At 44.9% G+C, this 5,319-nt stretch overlaps 1 pseudogene; it reads right to left on the bottom strand.

Annotated features, from left to right (window-relative positions):
* Window positions 1-1,160: 1,160 nt before the first annotated feature.
* LOC140523491 (bis(5'-nucleosyl)-tetraphosphatase [asymmetrical] pseudogene) lies at window positions 1,161-1,862 on the bottom strand (annotated as a pseudogene).
* Between the last annotated feature and the right edge of the window lie 3,457 nt (window positions 1,863-5,319).

The raw sequence follows: 5,319 nt of genomic DNA, 5'->3' as shown, positions 1-5,319 counted from the left end.
TGAGAATAGCCACCTACAGAGTTACCTTTGGAACCCTGGGAGTAGTAAGAGACACCATCTGGAAGGCCAACCAGTCAGTGGCAGTGTACATGAGATGAGTGAGCCCCAAGGGGGTGCTATAAATATGTGCACTGTTCTTTTCGTATCTTAAAGCATTATATGAGTGTGCATAATAATAATAATAATTATTATTTATTATTATTATTGGCAGCTAGGTGTTGCAGTGGATAGAACTCCAGGTCTGGAGTCAGGAAGACCTGAGTTCAATCCAGGCTCAGACGGGTACTAGCTGAGTGACCTCAGGCAAGTCACTTAACACTATTTGCCTCGGTTTCTTCATCTGCAAAATGAACTGAAGAAGGAAATGGCAAACCACTTCAGTATCTTTGCCAAGAAAACCCCAATAGGGTCATGAAGAGTTGGATATGATTGGACAACAGTACCAAAAATGTTTTATTGAGCTTTTATTTGGTCAAATATTTCCCAATTACATTTTAATCTAGTTCAGGTAGCACTCAGGAGTATGAAGACTAAGGCTGACTGACCACATATTTGGCACCTCTGGTGTAGGGATAGAGAATTAGTCTAGAAGATAGGAAGACCTGGGTTCAAGTCCTATCTCTGATAGGAACTAGTCGTATGACCCTGGGGAAATCACTTAGCCCCTGAAGTCTCTCAGTATCTGACTAACACTATAAGTTCCAGAGAAGATTCCACTCTGTCTTAGAAAAGGAAATTTCCCTCCCTGGGAGTTCTCTGGATGAATGAAATCAGATGGCATCTGAAAATGAAATCAATCACTAGCTCATCATATCCCTCTAAGAAAAACATGACTGGAGCTCCATGGAGACCAATTGGGTCTAACTTAATCAATAACTATTTATTAAACACCTACGAGGTGGCAGGTACTGCTAGGTAATGGCAAAACAAATACAAAACATAAACAGCACCTGCCCTCAGGAACCTTACCTTTTATTGGGGGAAACAATGTCATCTAGTCCAAATCTCTAATTTTCACAGATGAGGAAACTGAGGTCACTTGACCAAGGACCCACAGTGGATGTCAGGGCAGAATTAGAACCCAGGTCCAGAATTTGAACTATGGAGCCAGCATTCATTCCATCAAACTGTGCTCAACAATCAACAAACATTTATTTATTTTTGACAGTTGAATTTCTCAGTTTATTCCTCAGGTACAGGAATACAGAGATTTGGCTTTATATATTTCCATACCACTCTTTCATTTCAACACCATGATGTTTGCTCTGACCTAAAAGGCTTAGCCTGATTTCATTGGTTGCTTCAGTTTCCTTGTATTTCAGGACTGGATAATCTAATCAGTGTGGGGATTGATCTCAGATACCTGAGAACCACAGTAGGTTGAACCTTGGGTATCTCAAAAGACCTTCCCTTTGCTGGGGTCAAGGTGTGTGGGAGCAGAGAAATTGGTGCCCTTCTCTGAGGGATGTTGTAATATCCTTAAACTGAGCCAGCTTGCAGGTCTCCTCTAGTTTCAGCCAGGGGTAAGCCTGGTGCTCCCCATATAGACGAATCTCCACGTTGTAGTCCTTCACCTCAGCCAGCCAATAGATAACAGTTTTGGGCTTGCTGTTGATGATGTAATTCAGCTCACTGTTGAATCCCTCAATGATGTTCAGCTGGCTGGCATCCAGGCCAGCTTCCTCCTGGGTCTCCCTAAAAACTGTCTCTAAGTCACTCTCTCCTGGGTCCACATGACTTTTAGGAGTCCAGTGATGTGTTCCATATGATGTCTGCAGTAGGAGAAACTCAATAGCTTTGTTGTCTACTCTGGGAACGCAAAGTCTTTGGAAACTGATAAAGTCACATGCTCTTAGAGACATGGTGCTCCTTCTGGACTGCGAGTGTAGGGAAGCAATCGATAAACATTTATTAATCACCTACCACATGCCAGGCATTATGGGAAGAGTCAGGGATATTCCCTATCCCCAAGGAGCTTATAGTTTAGTGGGGAAGAACAATACAAAAAAGAAGCTGAAAAGTGCCCACCCCCCATGATGTCCCTCCCTGATTGCTCTTGGCTGCAGGGCATTCCCCTGAGCTGATTGCCCCCTCCTTTGGTGACCTTTCACCATCTCATTGGACTTGGGATCTTTCAGCAACTGTCAGAGCTGGGCTAAGCTCTGGGATGTGCTGTCTTTGCTTCCTCTCCAGCTGAAGGTTTGCTGCTCTCTAAGAGGTTGCAGCAGTCCCGAGACCCTGGTGGATTGAAAACCCACAAAAACAAAACCAAGCCAGTGCCCCCCGGGGGAGCTATGAGAAAGCTCAGCATGGTCACTTGGAAGGCAAAGGTCCTTGCTACAATCAGAGTCCTTGCCTTCATCAGCTCAGCAAGCACAGTCCCCTCAAACCTGCCTCTGAATACATCGACACATGACCCATTGACATCCACACACCCCTGTGACCAGTGAACACCAATTCCTTTAAACGAGTGACTGACTTCCTGGAAGTTTTTTGCCAGTCAACAAAAACGAAAGATATAGCCACACTGTTGTGAGAGAGACTTGGGAGGATTCTTTGGTTTTTATTTTTTAATGTTAAAAAGTGTTCCTTGCAAATAACAAGGTTGGGAAATACTGACCTAATCTGATCTAATTTTGCAGGTGAGGAAACTGAGGCCCAGAGAGGGGCAGTCACTTGCCCAAGGTCACACAGCAGCAAAGCTCAGAGAGAAAAGGGGAGCAGAATCTAGGTCAGTTGAGTCTCAAACCAAGGAGGCTGACATTCTCTCCATTGATGCCTTTCCACCCATCCCAATCCACAGTGAAAGCTGAAATCTCTTCAGAAGGGTCAGTTTATCCCCACAGTTAGAGACTGAGCCTGGATTAGAAGAGGGACCAGAGGGCCTTGAGGAGGAAGATCACTGAAAGCCAGTTCATGCAAAGGCTTGGAGGTGGGAGAGCTTCCTGCTCTGACACTCAGGACCCAAAGGGTCTTAGCCTAACTATTTAACTTCTCTTAACCCCACTTTTTAAAATGAACCTGACTTCAGAAATGTCACTTAATTTCTCTAAGTGCCAGTTTCCTCATCTGTAAAATGAGATTGAATTAGATGGTCTCTGAGGTTCTGGATCTAGGATCTTTGATGGATTATTTTCCAAACTCCCCTGATATAGAGATGTCTCTGCATTTCCTGCTTAGGTCCTTAGCCCCCAAATCCCCATGAGGAAGGTGTTTGGGGATGGAGGGAAGAGAAACAAGCTGGGTGGGTCCCCCCACCCTCCACCCCATTCAGTGACTGTGTTCTGGACTGATGGTGATCGAGCAGGTTGTGGTGGGGGAGGAGAGAAGGCCCCTGAAATGGAAGGGGGTGACCTCCATGGAGGGGCCTGGGACATGAGGGCTGGGAGCCATTGGCAGTTCTGAGGCCTAGGCTTTCCTCAGCTGTTTTGCGGGCAGCTCTCATGCCAATGCTGACTCAGTCTGAGAACAAAAGAACCCCACTCCCCCCGGCTCCCATCCACCCACATGCAACCACAGTCAGCCCAGTCTCTTCTCAGCCTTCCCACCTCTGACACTGAGCACCCATGAGAGGAAGCCATCTGAGGCCTCTGTCCCAGGGAGAGGCTCAGGCACGAGTGAGAAGAGACATTGACCTTGGCTCACCCAGCCTCTTCTGCCCCAGGTGCCCAGATCCCTCCTGCGGCCTTCTTCCTGCTCAGGACTCCTACCCTCCTCATGTTCCCTGCTCCCTACAATCAGCCCCAGTTCCTTCACCTAGGAGGCAGCCGGAATTTTATTGAAATGACCCCTGGATTTGAAGAAAGAGGATCCATCTGGGGTCAAATCCTGGCTCTTCGACTTTCTGTCTGGGGCTTAGTTTCCTCCTTTGTGAAATGGGTCTGGCCTCCTACCAGTACCTGCCTGCGTCTCAAGGCAGTTCAGATGAGAAGAATCTGGATATGAAACTGCTTTGTGAAGTGTAAGGAGATGTCCTGAGTTGGGGTGAGATTCCCGAGGACTTGGGTGGGCTGGGGATGGCAAGGCTTTCCCTATAGTCAGTTCTGGGATGCTGGGATTAATGAGGTCACCCATGTCCCCATAGCCACATGCAATCATGGATACCTGGTGCTGCCTTTTCACAGGCCACATGTGCAGCTCACCCTCGAGGTGTTAGGTAAACAAGCTACAAAAATAGTTCTCAAGAGGAAAAAATTCACACACACACACACATACACGTGAATATCACCAAGACATGAATCAACAAAGACCCAGAGAACTGAGCTAAAATGTGAGAGAGTTTTCTTCCAGCTCTCTGAAATCTCCCCCTCCCGCATCTCACTGCCTGTGTCCTTACTTCTGCCCTCCCCCTCCTTCCTCTGCTACCCCCAAATCCCAGCTCCTGTTATACAGTAGGGGCTTAATAAATGCATGTTGATCAAACTATATATAAACTATAGAACTATGTCTAACCTTTGACATAGCAATGTTAGTACTTGGTCTGTATCACAAAAAGATGAAAGAAAAGGGAAAAGGACCTATTTGTATAAAAATATTTACAGTAGCTCTTTTTGTGGTAGCAAAGAATTGGAAATAGAGATGTCCATCAATTGGGGAATGACTGACCAAGTTATGGTATATGATTGAAATGGAATATTAGAAATTGTGCTATAAGAAATGATGATGGGGATGGTTTCAGAAAAACCTGAAAAGACTTACATGAATTGACACAAAGTGAAGTGAGCAGACCCAGGAGAACATCATATACAGTAACAGCAACATTGTAACAGTAATCACCTGTGAAAGACTTGGCCACTCCCATAAAGACAATGATTCAAGACAATTCTAAAGGACTCTTGATGAAAGATGCTGCCTCCAGAGAGAACTGATAGATTCTGAGAACAAATTGAAGCAAATAGTTCCCTTTATTTATTTTCCTTAGTTATTTTTTTCCCCCACAGCAAGGCTAATGTGGAAATGGACTTTGTATGACTTTGTATGTATAATGGGTATCATATTTCTTACCTTCTCAGTATGTGGAGAGAGGAAGAGAATTTGGAGCTGAAATTTTTTTTAATTAGCAAAAAAATACCTATTGATTGATTGATCTGTAAAGGAAGGGGGTCAAAGGAATACCAGCACTCTCCTAGTCAATTAAATTAAATTCAACATTTATTAAACTCCTACCATGTACTAGGTTCTCTACCAGACACTGAACATGCAAAGACAGAAATGAAACAGTCCCTTCCCTCCAGGAGTTTATGTTCTACTGGGAGAAGCAACATGCACCCAGATAAGTAAATGTACACACACACACACACACACACACACACACACACA

Source organism: Notamacropus eugenii, chromosome 2 (assembly GCF_028372415.1).
Source record: "Notamacropus eugenii isolate mMacEug1 chromosome 2, mMacEug1.pri_v2, whole genome shotgun sequence".
In the NCBI taxonomy this organism is placed as follows: domain Eukaryota; kingdom Metazoa; phylum Chordata; class Mammalia; order Diprotodontia; family Macropodidae; genus Notamacropus; species Notamacropus eugenii.
This window is presented reverse-complemented; position numbering and strand designations above follow the sequence as displayed.